The sequence below is a fragment of the Nuphar pumila genome, chromosome 1, assembly GCF_984573655.1.
Source record: "Nuphar pumila chromosome 1, dmNupPumi1.hap1.1, whole genome shotgun sequence".
Lineage (NCBI taxonomy): Eukaryota > Viridiplantae > Streptophyta > Magnoliopsida > Nymphaeales > Nymphaeaceae > Nuphar > Nuphar pumila.
In genome coordinates, this window is record NC_143249.1 from 161,442,312 (window position 1) to 161,455,260 (window position 12,949).

Below are 12,949 nucleotides of genomic sequence, written 5' to 3' on the forward strand. Positions count from 1 at the left end.
CCTCGCCTTGCGCGCCGCAGCGCCGGCACCCGACACGAGCCGCGGCGTGCGACAAACGCAGCAGTTCCGGGTCGCCGGACCGTAACTTGGCACGCCGATGTCGGAATTCGGCGATTTTCGTGGCCACGGAAAGCTCGTTCCGCTGGCTACGACGTGGCGAACAGACGAAGTCGGTTCGGGACCGTTTCGGATGCCGTTTAAGCTCGTTTCGGGCGTTTTTCGGGGTCGTTTCTATGACGGCTAGTCGGTTCGTGCGTTGCGGCCCCCACGGCTCCCGCGTGAGGCATAAGAGCATTTTTTCGCGCAACATGTAACGGGTGCGATCATACCAGCACTAAAGCACCGGATCCCATCATAACTCCGAAGTTAAGCGTGCTTGGGCGAGAGTAGTACTGGGATGGGTGACCTCCTGGGAAGTCCTCGTGTTGCACTCTTTTTTTGCCTTCGGCGCTTTTTTGTCGTCGGCACCAACCTTCGACCTTCTTTTCACTTCCCGCAACACACCGTATCTGATCCATCGAGGTCTTCTGCTTCCCTTTCAACCTCGCCTTGCGCGCCGCAGCGCCGGCACCCGACACGAGCCGCGGCGTGCGACAAACGCAGCAGTTCCGGGTCGCCGGACCGTAACTTGGCACGCCGATGTCGGAATTCGGCGATTTTCGTGGCCACGGAAAGCTCGTTCCGCTGGCTACGACGTGGCGAACAGACGAAGTCGGTTCGGGACCGTTTCGGATGCCGTTTAAGCTCGTTTCGGGCATTTTTCGGGGCCGTTTCTATGACGGCTAGTCGGTTCGTGCGTTGCGGCCCCCACGGCTCCCGCGTGAGGCATAAGAGCATTTTTTCGCGCAACATGTAACGGGTGCGATCATACCAGCACTAAAGCACCGGATCCCATCAGAACTTCAAAGTTAAGCGTGATTGGGCGAGAGTAGTACTGGGATGGGTGACCTCCTGGGAAGTCCTCGTGTTGCACTCTCTTTTTGCCTTCGGCGCTTTTTTATCGTCGGCACCAACCTCCGACCTTCTTTTCACTTCCCGCAACACATCGTATCTGATCCATCGAGGTCTTCTGCTTCCCTTTCACCCTCGCCGTGCGCGCCGCAGCGCCGGCACCCGACACGAGCCGCGGCGTGCGACAAACGCAGCAGTTCCGGGTCGCCGGACCGTAACTTGGCACGCCGATGTCGGAATTCGGCGATTTTCGTGGCCACGGAAAGCTCGTTCCGCTGGCTACGACGTGGCGAACAGACGAAGTCGGTTCGGGACCGTTTCGGATGCCGTTTAAGCTCGTTTCGGGCGTTTTTCAGGGCCGTTTCTATGACGGCTAGTCGGTTCGTGCGTTGCGGCCCCCACGGCTCCCGCGTGAGGCATAAGAGCATTTTTTCGCGCAACATGTAACGGGTGCGATCATACCAGCACTAAAGCACCGGATCCCATCAGAACTCCGAAGTTAAGCGTGCTTGGGCGAGAGTAGTACTGGGATGGGTGACCTCCTGGGAAGTCCTCGTGTCGCTCTCTTTTTGCCTTCGGCGCTTTTTTGTCGTCGGCACCAACCTTCGACCTTCTTTTCACTTCCCGCAACACATCGTATCTGATCCATCGAGGTCTTCTGCTTCCCTTTCACCCTCGCCTTGCGCGCCGCAGCGCCGGCACCCGACATGAGCCGCGGCGTGCGACAAACGCAGCAGTTCCGGGTCGTCGGACCGTAACTTGGCACGCCGATGTCGGAATTCGGCGATTTTCGTGGCCACGGAAAGCTCGTTCCGCTGGCTACGACGTGGCGAACAGACGAAGTCGGTTCGGGACCGTTTCGGATGCCGTTTAAGCTCGTTTCGGGCGTTTTTCGGGGTCGTTTCTATGACGGCTAGTCGGTTCGTGCGTTGCGGCCCCCACGGCTCCCGCGTGAGGCATAAGAGCATTTTTTCGCGCAACATGTAACGAGTGCGATCATACCAGCACTAAAGCACCGGATCCCATCAGAACTCCGAAGTTAAGCGTGCTTGGGCGAGAGTAGTACTGGGATGGGTGACCTCCTGGGAAGTCCTCGTGTTGCACTCTTTTTTTGCCTTCGGCGCTTTTTTGTCGTCGGCACCAACCTTCGACCTTCTTTTCACTTCCCGCAACACACCGTATCTGATCCATCGAGGTCTTCTGCTTCCCTTTCAACCTCGCCTTGCGCGCCGCAGCGCCGGCACCCGACACGAGCCGCGGCGTGCGACAAACGCAGCAGTTCCGGGTCGCCGGACCGTAACTTGGCACGCCGATGTCGGAATTCGGCGATTTTCGTGGCCACGGAAAGCTCGTTCCGCTGGCTACGACGTGGCGAACAGACGAAGTCGGTTCGGGACCGTTTCGGATGCCGTTTAAGCTCGTTTCGGGCGTTTTTCGGGGCCGTTTCTATGACGGCTAGTCGGTTCGTGCGTTGCGGCCCCCACGGCTCCCGCTTGAGGCATAAGAGCATTTTTTCGCGCAACATGTAACGGGTGCGATCATACCAGCACTAAAGCACCGGATCCCATCAGAACTCCGAAGTTAAGCGTGCTTGGGCGAGAGTAGTACTGGGATGGGTGACCTCCTGGGAAGTCCTCGTGTTGCACTCTTTTTTTGCCTTCGGCGCTTTTTTGTCGTCGGCACCAACCTCCGACCTTCTTTTCACTTCCCGCAACACACCGTATCTGATCCATCGAGGTCTTCTGCTTCCCTTTCACCCTCGCCGTGCGCGCCGCAGCGCCGGCACCCGACACGAGCCGCGGCGTGCGACAAACGCAGCAGTTCCGGGTCGCCGGACCGTAACTTGGCACGCCGATGTCGGAATTCGGCGATTTTCGTGGCCACGGAAAGCTCGTTCCGCTGGCTACGACGTGGCGAACAGACGAAGTCGGTTCGGGACCGTTTCGGATGCCGTTTAAGCTCGTTTCGGGCATTTTTCGGGGCCGTTTCTATGACGGCTAGTCGGTTCGTGCGTTGCGGCCCCCACGGCTCCCGCGTGAGGCATAAGAGCATTTTTTCGCGCAACATGTAACGGGTGCGATCATACCAGCACTAAAGCACCGGATCCCATCAGAACTCCGAAGTTAATCGTGCTTGGGTGAGAGTAGTACTGGGATGGGTGACCTCCTGGGAAGTCCTCGTGTTGCACTCTTTTTTTGCCTTCGGCGCTTTTTTGTCGTCGGCACCAACCTTCGACCTTCTTTTCACTTCCCGCAACACACCGTATCTGATCCATCGAGGTCTTCTGCTTCCCTTTCACCCTCGCCTTGCGCGCCGCAGCGCCGGCACCCGACACGAGCCGCGGCGTGCGACAAACGCAGCAGTTCCGGGTCGCCGGACCGTAACTTGGCACGCCGATGTCGGAATTCGGCGATTTTCGTGGCCACGGAAAGCTCGTTCCGCTGGCTACGACGTGGCGAACAGACGAAGTCGGTTCGGGACCGTTTCGGATGCCGTTTAAGCTCGTTTCGGGCGTTTTTCGGGGTCGTTTCTATGACGGCTAGTCGGTTCGTGCGTTGCGGCCCCCACGGCTCCCGCGTGAGGCATAAGAGCATTTTTTCGCGCAACATGTAACGGGTGCGATCATACCAGCACTAAAGCACCGGATCCCATCATAACTCCGAAGTTAAGCGTGCTCGGGCGAGAGTAGTACTGGGATGGGTGACCTCCTGGGAAGTCCTCGTGTTGCACTCTTTTTTTGCCTTCGGCGCTTTTTTGTCGTCGGCACCAACCTTCGACCTTCTTTTCACTTCCCGCAACACACCGTATCTGATCCATCGAGGTCTTCTGCTTCCCTTTCAACCTCGCCTTGCGCGCCGCAGCGCCGGCACCCGACACGAGCCGCGGCGTGCGACAAACGCAGCAGTTCCGGGTCGCCGGACCGTAACTTGGCACGCCGATGTCGGAATTCGGCGATTTTCGTGGCCACGGAAAGCTCGTTCCGCTGGCTACGACGTGGCGAACAGACGAAGTCGGTTCGGGACCGTTTCGGATGCCGTTTAAGCTCGTTTCGGGCGTTTTTCGGGGTCGTTTCTATGACGGCTAGTCGGTTCGTGCGTTGCGGCCCCCACGGCTCCCGCGTGAGGCATAAGAGCATTTTTTCGCGCAACATGTAACGGGTGCGATCATACCAGCACTAAAGCACCGGATCCCATCATAACTCCGAAGTTAAGCGTGCTTGGGCGAGAGTAGTACTGGGATGGGTGACCTCCTGGGAAGTCCTCGTGTTGCACTCTTTTTTTGCCTTCGGCGCTTTTTTGTCGTCGGCACCAACCTTCGACCTTCTTTTCACTTCCCGCAACACACCGTATCTGATCCATCGAGGTCTTCTGCTTCCCTTTCAACCTCGCCTTGCGCGCCGCAGCGCCGGCACCCGACACGAGCCGCGGCGTGCGACAAACGCAGCAGTTCCGGGTCGCCGGACCGTAACTTGGCACGCCGATGTCGGAATTCGGCGATTTTCGTGGCCACGGAAAGCTCGTTCCGCTGGCTACGACGTGGCGAACAGACGAAGTCGGTTCGGGACCGTTTCGGATGCCGTTTAAGCTCGTTTCGGGCATTTTTCGGGGCCGTTTCTATGACGGCTAGTCGGTTCGTGCGTTGCGGCCCCCACGGCTCCCGCGTGAGGCATAAGAGCATTTTTTCGCGCAACATGTAACGGGTGCGATCATACCAGCACTAAAGCACCGGATCCCATCAGAACTCCGAAGTTAATCGTGCTTGGGTGAGAGTAGTACTGGGATGGGTGACCTCCTGGGAAGTCCTCGTGTTGCACTCTTTTTTTGCCTTCGGCGCTTTTTTGTCGTCGGCACCAACCTTCGACCTTCTTTTCACTTCCCGCAACACACCGTATCTGATCCATCGAGGTCTTCTGCTTCCCTTTCACCCTCGCCTTGCGCGCCGCAGCGCCGGCACCCGACACGAGCCGCGGCGTGCGACAAACGCAGCAGTTCCGGGTCGCCGGACCGTAACTTGGCACGCCGATGTCGGAATTCGGCGATTTTCGTGGCCACGGAAAGCTCGTTCCGCTGGCTACGACGTGGCGAACAGACGAAGTCGGTTCGGGACCGTTTCGGATGCCGTTTAAGCTCGTTTCGGGCGTTTTTCGGGGTCGTTTCTATGACGGCTAGTCGGTTCGTGCGTTGCGGCCCCCACGGCTCCCGCGTGAGGCATAAGAGCATTTTTTCGCGCAACATGTAACGGGTGCGATCATACCAGCACTAAAGCACCGGATCCCATCATAACTCCGAAGTTAAGCGTGCTCGGGCGAGAGTAGTACTGGGATGGGTGACCTCCTGGGAAGTCCTCGTGTTGCACTCTTTTTTTGCCTTCGGCGCTTTTTTGTCGTCGGCACCAACCTTCGACCTTCTTTTCACTTCCCGCAACACACCGTATCTGATCCATCGAGGTCTTCTGCTTCCCTTTCAACCTCGCCTTGCGCGCCGCAGCGCCGGCACCCGACACGAGCCGCGGCGTGCGACAAACGCAGCAGTTCCGGGTCGCCGGACCGTAACTTGGCACGCCGATGTCGGAATTCGGCGATTTTCGTGGCCACGGAAAGCTCGTTCCGCTGGCTACGACGTGGCGAACAGACGAAGTCGGTTCGGGACCGTTTCGGATGCCGTTTAAGCTCGTTTCGGGCATTTTTCGGGGCCGTTTCTATGACGGCTAGTCGGTTCGTGCGTTGCGGCCCCCACGGCTCCCGCGTGAGGCATAAGAGCATTTTTTCGCGCAACATGTAACGGGTGCGATCATACCAGCACTAAAGCACCGGATCCCATCATAACTCCGAAGTTAAGCGTGCTCGGGCGAGAGTAGTACTGGGATGGGTGACCTCCTGGGAAGTCCTCGTGTTGCACTCTTTTTTTGCCTTCGGCGCTTTTTTGTCGTCGGCACCAACCTTCGACCTTCTTTTCACTTCCCGCAACACACCGTATCTGATCCATCGAGGTCTTCTGCTTCCCTTTCAACCTCGCCTTGCGCGCCGCAGCGCCGGCACCCGACACGAGCCGCGGCGTGCGACAAACGCAGCAGTTCCGGGTCGCCGGACCGTAACTTGGCACGCCGATGTCGGAATTCGGCGATTTTCGTGGCCACGGAAAGCTCGTTCCGCTGGCTACGACGTGGCGAACAGACGAAGTCGGTTCGGGACCGTTTCGGATGCCGTTTAAGCTCGTTTCGGGCATTTTTCGGGGCCGTTTCTATGACGGCTAGTCGGTTCGTGCGTTGCGGCCCCCACGGCTCCCGCGTGAGGCATAAGAGCATTTTTTCGCGCAACATGTAACGGGTGCGATCATACCAGCACTAAAGCACCGGATCCCATCAGAACTCCGAAGTTAATCGTGCTTGGGTGAGAGTAGTACTGGGATGGGTGACCTCCTGGGAAGTCCTCGTGTTGCACTCTTTTTTTGCCTTCGGCGCTTTTTTGTCGTCGGCACCAACCTTCGACCTTCTTTTCACTTCCCGCAACACACCGTATCTGATCCATCGAGGTCTTCTGCTTCCCTTTCACCCTCGCCTTGCGCGCCGCAGCGCCGGCACCCGACACGAGCCGCGGCGTGCGACAAACGCAGCAGTTCCGGGTCGCCGGACCGTAACTTGGCACGCCGATGTCGGAATTCGGCGATTTTCGTGGCCACGGAAAGCTCGTTCCGCTGGCTACGACGTGGCGAACAGACGAAGTCGGTTCGGGACCGTTTCGGATGCCGTTTAAGCTCGTTTCGGGCGTTTTTCGGGGTCGTTTCTATGACGGCTAGTCGGTTCGTGCGTTGCGGCCCCCACGGCTCCCGCGTGAGGCATAAGAGCATTTTTTCGCGCAACATGTAACGGGTGCGATCATACCAGCACTAAAGCACCGGATCCCATCATAACTCCGAAGTTAAGCGTGCTCGGGCGAGAGTAGTACTGGGATGGGTGACCTCCTGGGAAGTCCTCGTGTTGCACTCTTTTTTTGCCTTCGGCGCTTTTTTGTCGTCGGCACCAACCTTCGACCTTCTTTTCACTTCCCGCAACACACCGTATCTGATCCATCGAGGTCTTCTGCTTCCCTTTCAACCTCGCCTTGCGCGCCGCAGCGCCGGCACCCGACACGAGCCGCGGCGTGCGACAAACGCAGCAGTTCCGGGTCGCCGGACCGTAACTTGGCACGCCGATGTCGGAATTCGGTGATTTTCGTGGCCACGGAAAGCTCGTTCCGCTGGCTACGACGTGGCGAACAGACGAAGTCGGTTCGGGACCGTTTCGGATGCCGTTTAAGCTCGTTTCGGGCATTTTTCGGGGCCGTTTCTATGACGGCTAGTCGGTTCGTGCGTTGCGGCCCCCACGGCTCCCGCGTGAGGAATAAGAGCATTTTTTCGCGCAACATGTAACGGGTGCGATCATACCAGCACTAAAGCACCGGATCCCATCAGAACTCCGAAGTTAATCGTGCTTGGGTGAGAGTAGTACTGGGATGGGTGACCTCCTGGGAAGTCCTCGTGTTGCACTCTTTTTTTGCCTTCGGCGCTTTTTTGTCGTCGGCACCAACCTTCGACCTTCTTTTCACTTCCCGCAACACACCGTATCTGATCCATCGAGGTCTTCTGCTTCCCTTTCACCCTCGCCTTGCGCGCCGCAGCGCCGGCACCCGACACGAGCCGCGGCGTGCGACAAACGCAGCAGTTCCGGGTCGCCGGACCGTAACTTGGCACGCCGATGTCGGAATTCGGCGATTTTCGTGGCCACGGAAAGCTCGTTCCGCTGGCTACGACGTGGCGAACAGACGAAGTCGGTTCGGGACCGTTTCGGATGCCGTTTAAGCTCGTTTCGGGCGTTTTTCGGGGTCGTTTCTATGACGGCTAGTCGGTTCGTGCGTTGCGGCCCCCACGGCTCCCGCGTGAGGCATAAGAGCATTTTTTCGCGCAACATGTAACGGGTGCGATCATACCAGCACTAAAGCACCGGATCCCATCAGAACTCCGAAGTTAATCGTGCTTGGGTGAGAGTAGTACTGGGATGGGTGACCTCCTGGGAAGTCCTCGTGTTGCACTCTTTTTTTGCCTTCGGCGCTTTTTTGTCGTCGGCACCAACCTTCGACCTTCTTTTCACTTCCCGCAACACACCGTATCTGATCCATCGAGGTCTTCTGCTTCCCTTTCACCCTCGCCTTGCGCGCCGCAGCGCCGGCACCCGACACGAGCCGCGGCGTGCGACAAACGCAGCAGTTCCGGGTCGCCGGACCGTAACTTGGCACGCCGATGTCGGAATTCGGCGATTTTCGTGGCCACGGAAAGCTCGTTCCGCTGGCTACGACGTGGCGAACAGACGAAGTCGGTTCGGGACCGTTTCGGATGCCGTTTAAGCTCGTTTCGGGCGTTTTTCGGGGCCGTTTCTATGACGGCTAGTCGGTTCGTGCGTTGCGGCCCCCACGGCTCCCGCGTGAGGCATAAGAGCATTTTTTCGCGCAACATGTAACGGGTGCGATCATACCAGCACTAAAGCACCGGATCCCATCATAACTCCGAAGTTAAGCGTGCTTGGGCGAGAGTAGTACTGGGATGGGTGACCTCCTGGGAAGTCCTCGTGTTGCACTCTTTTTTTGCCTTCGGCGCTTTTTTGTCGTCGGCACCAACCTTCGACCTTCTTTTCACTTCCCGCAACACACCGTATCTGATCCATCGAGGTCTTCTGCTTCCCTTTCAACCTCGCCTTGCGCGCCGCAGCGCCGGCACCCGACACGAGCCGCGGCGTGCGACAAACGCAGCAGTTCCGGGTCGCCGGACCGTAACTTGGCACGCCGATGTCGGAATTCGGCGATTTTCGTGGCCACGGAAAGCTCGTTCCGCTGGCTACGACGTGGCGAACAGACGAAGTCGGTTCGGGACCGTTTCGGATGCCGTTTAAGCTCGTTTCGGGCGTTTTTCGGGGCCGTTTCTATGACGGCTAGTCGGTTCGTGCGTTGCGGCCCCCACGGCTCCCGCGTGAGGCATAAGAGCATTTTTTCGCGCAACATGTAACGGGTGCGATCATACCAGCACTAAAGCACCGGATCCCATCAGAACTTCAAAGTTAAGCGTGATTGGGCGAGAGTAGTACTGGGATGGGTGACCTCCTGGGAAGTCCTCGTGTTGCACTCTCTTTTTGCCTTCGGCGCTTTTTTATCGTCGGCACCAACCTCCGACCTTCTTTTCACTTCCCGCAACACATCGTATCTGATCCATCGAGGTCTTCTGCTTCCCTTTCACCCTCGCCGTGCGCGCCGCAGCGCCGGCACCCGACACGAGCCGCGGCGTGCGACAAACGCAGCAGTTCCGGGTCGCCGGACCGTAACTTGGCACGCCGATGTCGGAATTCGGCGATTTTCGTGGCCACGGAAAGCTCGTTCCGCTGGCTACGACGTGGCGAACAGACGAAGTCGGTTCGGGACCGTTTCGGATGCCGTTTAAGCTCGTTTCGGGCGTTTTTCAGGGCCGTTTCTATGACGGCTAGTCGGTTCGTGCGTTGCGGCCCCCACGGCTCCCGCGTGAGGCATAAGAGCATTTTTTCGCGCAACATGTAACGGGTGCGATCATACCAGCACTAAAGCACCGGATCCCATCAGAACTCCGAAGTTAAGCGTGCTTGGGCGAGAGTAGTACTTGGATGGGTGACCTCCTGGGAAGTCCTCGTGTCGCTCTTTTTTTGCCTTCGGCGCTTTTTTGTCGTCGGCACCAACCTTCGACCTTCTTTTCACTTCCCGCAACACATCGTATCTGATCCATCGAGGTCTTCTGCTTCCCTTTCACCCTCGCCTTGCGCGCCGCAGCGCCGGCACCCGACATGAGCCGCGGCGTGCGACAAACGCAGCAGTTCCGGGTCGCCGGACCGTAACTTGGCACGCCGATGTCGGAATTCGGCGATTTTCGTGGCCACGGAAAGCTCGTTCCGCTGGCTACGACGTGGCGAACAGACGAAGTCGGTTCGGGACCGTTTCGGATGCCGTTTAAGCTCGTTTCGGGCGTTTTTCGGGGCCGTTTCTATGACGGCTAGTCGGTTCGTGCGTTGCGGCCCCCACGGCTCCCGCGTGAGGCATAAGAGCATTTTTTCGCGCAACATGTAACGGGTGCGATCATACCAGCACTAAAGCACCGGATCCCATCAGAACTCCGAAGTTAAGCGTGCTTGGGCAAGAGTAGTACTGGGATGGGTGACCTCCTGGGAAGTCCTCGTGTTGCACTCTTTTTTTGCCTTCGGCGCTTTTTTGTCGTCGGCACCAACCTTCGACCTTCTTTTCACTTCCCGCAACACACCGTATCTGATCCATCGAGGTCTTCTGCTTCCCTTTCAACCTCGCCTTGCGCGCCGCAGCGCCGGCACCCGACACGAGCCGCGGCGTGCGACAAACGCAGCAGTTCCGGGTCGCCGGACCGTAACTTGGCACGCCGATGTCGGAATTCGGCGATTTTCGTGGCCACGGAAAGCTCGTTCCGCTGGCTACGACGTGGCGAACAGACGAAGTCGGTTCGGGACCGTTTCGGATGCCGTTTAAGCTCGTTTCGGGCGTTTTTCGGGGTCGTTTCTATGACGGCTAGTCGGTTCGTGCGTTGCGGCCCCCACGGCTCCCGCGTGAGGCATAAGAGCATTTTTTCGCGCAACATGTAACGGGTGCGATCATACCAGCACTAAAGCACCGGATCCCATCAGAACTCCGAAGTTAATCGTGCTTGGGTGAGAGTAGTACTGGGATGGGTGACCTCCTGGGAAGTCCTCGTGTTGCACTCTTTTTTTGCCTTCGGCGCTTTTTTGTCGTCGGCACCAACCTTCGACCTTCTTTTCACTTCCCGCAACACACCGTATCTGATCCATCGAGGTCTTCTGCTTCCCTTTCACCCTCGCCTTGCGCGCCGCAGCGCCGGCACCCGACACGAGCCGCGGCGTGCGACAAACGCAGCAGTTCCGGGTCGCCGGACCGTAACTTGGCACGCCGATGTCGGAATTCGGCGATTTTCGTGGCCACGGAAAGCTCGTTCCGCTGGCTACGACGTGGCGAACAGACGAAGTCGGTTCGGGACCGTTTCGGATGCCGTTTAAGCTCGTTTCGGGCGTTTTTCGGGGCCGTTTCTATGACGGCTAGTCGGTTCGTGCGTTGCGGCCCCCACGGCTCCCGCGTGAGGCATAAGAGCATTTTTTCGCGCAACATGTAACGGGTGCGATCATACCAGCACTAAAGCACCGGATCCCATCATAACTCCGAAGTTAAGCGTGCTTGGGCGAGAGTAGTACTGGGATGGGTGACCTCCTGGGAAGTCCTCGTGTTGCACTCTTTTTTTGCCTTCGGCGCTTTTTTGTCGTCGGCACCAACCTTCGACCTTCTTTTCACTTCCCGCAACACACCGTATCTGATCCATCGAGGTCTTCTGCTTCCCTTTCAACCTCGCCTTGCGCGCCGCAGCGCCGGCACCCGACACGAGCCGCGGCGTGCGACAAACGCAGCAGTTCCGGGTCGCCGGACCGTAACTTGGCACGCCGATGTCGGAATTCGGCGATTTTCGTGGCCACGGAAAGCTCGTTCCGCTGGCTACGACGTGGCGAACAGACGAAGTCGGTTCGGGACCGTTTCGGATGCCGTTTAAGCTCGTTTCGGGCGTTTTTCGGGGCCGTTTCTATGACGGCTAGTCGGTTCGTGCGTTGCGGCCCCCACGGCTCCCGCGTGAGGCATAAGAGCATTTTTTCGCGCAACATGTAACGGGTGCGATCATACCAGCACTAAAGCACCGGATCCCATCAGAACTTCAAAGTTAAGCGTGATTGGGCGAGAGTAGTACTGGGATGGGTGACCTCCTGGGAAGTCCTCGTGTTGCACTCTCTTTTTGCCTTCGGCGCTTTTTTATCGTCGGCACCAACCTCCGACCTTCTTTTCACTTCCCGCAACACATCGTATCTGATCCATCGAGGTCTTCTGCTTCCCTTTCACCCTCGCCGTGCGCGCCGCAGCGCCGGCACCCGACACGAGCCGCGGCGTGCGACAAACGCAGCAGTTCCGGGTCGCCGGACCGTAACTTGGCACGCCGATGTCGGAATTCGGCGATTTTCGTGGCCACGGAAAGCTCGTTCCGCTGGCTACGACGTGGCGAACAGACGAAGTCGGTTCGGGACCGTTTCGGATGCCGTTTAAGCTCGTTTCGGGCGTTTTTCAGGGCCGTTTCTATGACGGCTAGTCGGTTCGTGCGTTGCGGCCCCCACGGCTCCCGCGTGAGGCATAAGAGCATTTTTTCGCGCAACATGTAACGGGTGCGATCATACCAGCACTAAAGCACCGGATCCCATCAGAACTCCGAAGTTAAGCGTGCTTGGGCGAGAGTAGTACTTGGATGGGTGACCTCCTGGGAAGTCCTCGTGTCGCTCTTTTTTTGCCTTCGGCGCTTTTTTGTCGTCGGCACCAACCTTCGACCTTCTTTTCACTTCCCGCAACACATCGTATCTGATCCATCGAGGTCTTCTGCTTCCCTTTCACCCTCGCCTTGCGCGCCGCAGCGCCGGCACCCGACATGAGCCGCGGCGTGCGACAAACGCAGCAGTTCCGGGTCGCCGGACCGTAACTTGGCACGCCGATGTCGGAATTCGGCGATTTTCGTGGCCACGGAAAGCTCGTTCCGCTGGCTACGACGTGGCGAACAGACGAAGTCGGTTCGGGACCGTTTCGGATGCCGTTTAAGCTCGTTTCGGGCGTTTTTCGGGGCCGTTTCTATGACGGCTAGTCGGTTCGTGCGTTGCGGCCCCCACGGCTCCCGCGTGAGGCATAAGAGCATTTTTTCGCGCAACATGTAACGGGTGCGATCATACCAGCACTAAAGCACCGGATCCCATCAGAACTCCGAAGTTAAGCGTGCTTGGGCAAGAGTAGTACTGGGATGGGTGACCTCCTGGGAAGTCCTCGTGTTGCACTCTTTTTTTGCCTTCGGCGCTTTTTTGTCGTCGGCACCAACCTTCGACCTTCTTTTCA

General features: G+C 58.3%; 24 non-coding genes across 24 annotated transcripts; all 24 read left to right on the plus strand.

Annotated features, from left to right (window-relative positions):
• Nucleotides 1-315: 315 nt before the first annotated feature.
• Nucleotides 316-434, plus strand: LOC149849391 (5S ribosomal RNA). The gene has a single exon (XR_016434147.1). It is a non-coding gene; the product is annotated as a 5S ribosomal RNA (ribosomal RNA).
• Nucleotides 435-857: 423 nt separating this feature from the next.
• Nucleotides 858-976, plus strand: LOC149849392 (5S ribosomal RNA). The gene has a single exon (XR_016425945.1). It is a non-coding gene; the product is annotated as a 5S ribosomal RNA (ribosomal RNA).
• Nucleotides 977-1,399: 423 nt separating this feature from the next.
• On the plus strand, nt 1,400-1,518 carry LOC149849393 (5S ribosomal RNA). Its single transcript, XR_016426641.1, has one exon. It is a non-coding gene; the product is annotated as a 5S ribosomal RNA (ribosomal RNA).
• Nucleotides 1,519-1,939: 421 nt separating this feature from the next.
• On the plus strand, nt 1,940-2,058 carry LOC149849394 (5S ribosomal RNA). Its single transcript, XR_016426650.1, has one exon. It is a non-coding gene; the product is annotated as a 5S ribosomal RNA (ribosomal RNA).
• A 423-nt stretch (nt 2,059-2,481) lies between these two features.
• Nucleotides 2,482-2,600, plus strand: LOC149849395 (5S ribosomal RNA). Its single transcript, XR_016427006.1, has one exon. It is a non-coding gene; the product is annotated as a 5S ribosomal RNA (ribosomal RNA).
• Nucleotides 2,601-3,023: 423 nt separating this feature from the next.
• LOC149849396 (5S ribosomal RNA) lies at nt 3,024-3,142 on the plus strand. Its single transcript, XR_016433562.1, has one exon. It is a non-coding gene; the product is annotated as a 5S ribosomal RNA (ribosomal RNA).
• Nucleotides 3,143-3,565: 423 nt separating this feature from the next.
• On the plus strand, nt 3,566-3,684 carry LOC149849397 (5S ribosomal RNA). Its single transcript, XR_016434457.1, has one exon. It is a non-coding gene; the product is annotated as a 5S ribosomal RNA (ribosomal RNA).
• A 423-nt stretch (nt 3,685-4,107) lies between these two features.
• Nucleotides 4,108-4,226, plus strand: LOC149849398 (5S ribosomal RNA). The gene has a single exon (XR_016434148.1). It is a non-coding gene; the product is annotated as a 5S ribosomal RNA (ribosomal RNA).
• A 423-nt stretch (nt 4,227-4,649) lies between these two features.
• Nucleotides 4,650-4,768, plus strand: LOC149849399 (5S ribosomal RNA). Its single transcript, XR_016433564.1, has one exon. It is a non-coding gene; the product is annotated as a 5S ribosomal RNA (ribosomal RNA).
• A 423-nt stretch (nt 4,769-5,191) lies between these two features.
• Nucleotides 5,192-5,310, plus strand: LOC149849400 (5S ribosomal RNA). Its single transcript, XR_016434459.1, has one exon. It is a non-coding gene; the product is annotated as a 5S ribosomal RNA (ribosomal RNA).
• A 423-nt stretch (nt 5,311-5,733) lies between these two features.
• On the plus strand, nt 5,734-5,852 carry LOC149849401 (5S ribosomal RNA). Its single transcript, XR_016434461.1, has one exon. It is a non-coding gene; the product is annotated as a 5S ribosomal RNA (ribosomal RNA).
• A 423-nt stretch (nt 5,853-6,275) lies between these two features.
• On the plus strand, nt 6,276-6,394 carry LOC149849402 (5S ribosomal RNA). Its single transcript, XR_016433570.1, has one exon. It is a non-coding gene; the product is annotated as a 5S ribosomal RNA (ribosomal RNA).
• Nucleotides 6,395-6,817: 423 nt separating this feature from the next.
• LOC149849403 (5S ribosomal RNA) lies at nt 6,818-6,936 on the plus strand. The gene has a single exon (XR_016434462.1). It is a non-coding gene; the product is annotated as a 5S ribosomal RNA (ribosomal RNA).
• Nucleotides 6,937-7,359: 423 nt separating this feature from the next.
• LOC149849404 (5S ribosomal RNA) lies at nt 7,360-7,478 on the plus strand. Its single transcript, XR_016433571.1, has one exon. It is a non-coding gene; the product is annotated as a 5S ribosomal RNA (ribosomal RNA).
• Nucleotides 7,479-7,901: 423 nt separating this feature from the next.
• On the plus strand, nt 7,902-8,020 carry LOC149849405 (5S ribosomal RNA). Its single transcript, XR_016433572.1, has one exon. It is a non-coding gene; the product is annotated as a 5S ribosomal RNA (ribosomal RNA).
• A 423-nt stretch (nt 8,021-8,443) lies between these two features.
• LOC149849406 (5S ribosomal RNA) lies at nt 8,444-8,562 on the plus strand. The gene has a single exon (XR_016434149.1). It is a non-coding gene; the product is annotated as a 5S ribosomal RNA (ribosomal RNA).
• Nucleotides 8,563-8,985: 423 nt separating this feature from the next.
• On the plus strand, nt 8,986-9,104 carry LOC149849407 (5S ribosomal RNA). Its single transcript, XR_016425946.1, has one exon. It is a non-coding gene; the product is annotated as a 5S ribosomal RNA (ribosomal RNA).
• A 423-nt stretch (nt 9,105-9,527) lies between these two features.
• On the plus strand, nt 9,528-9,646 carry LOC149849408 (5S ribosomal RNA). The gene has a single exon (XR_016427245.1). It is a non-coding gene; the product is annotated as a 5S ribosomal RNA (ribosomal RNA).
• A 421-nt stretch (nt 9,647-10,067) lies between these two features.
• Nucleotides 10,068-10,186, plus strand: LOC149849409 (5S ribosomal RNA). The gene has a single exon (XR_016427183.1). It is a non-coding gene; the product is annotated as a 5S ribosomal RNA (ribosomal RNA).
• Nucleotides 10,187-10,609: 423 nt separating this feature from the next.
• Nucleotides 10,610-10,728, plus strand: LOC149849410 (5S ribosomal RNA). The gene has a single exon (XR_016433575.1). It is a non-coding gene; the product is annotated as a 5S ribosomal RNA (ribosomal RNA).
• Nucleotides 10,729-11,151: 423 nt separating this feature from the next.
• LOC149849411 (5S ribosomal RNA) lies at nt 11,152-11,270 on the plus strand. The gene has a single exon (XR_016434151.1). It is a non-coding gene; the product is annotated as a 5S ribosomal RNA (ribosomal RNA).
• Nucleotides 11,271-11,693: 423 nt separating this feature from the next.
• Nucleotides 11,694-11,812, plus strand: LOC149849412 (5S ribosomal RNA). The gene has a single exon (XR_016425948.1). It is a non-coding gene; the product is annotated as a 5S ribosomal RNA (ribosomal RNA).
• A 423-nt stretch (nt 11,813-12,235) lies between these two features.
• LOC149849413 (5S ribosomal RNA) lies at nt 12,236-12,354 on the plus strand. Its single transcript, XR_016427247.1, has one exon. It is a non-coding gene; the product is annotated as a 5S ribosomal RNA (ribosomal RNA).
• A 421-nt stretch (nt 12,355-12,775) lies between these two features.
• Nucleotides 12,776-12,894, plus strand: LOC149849414 (5S ribosomal RNA). The gene has a single exon (XR_016427185.1). It is a non-coding gene; the product is annotated as a 5S ribosomal RNA (ribosomal RNA).
• The last annotated feature ends 55 nt before the right edge of the window (nt 12,895-12,949 follow it).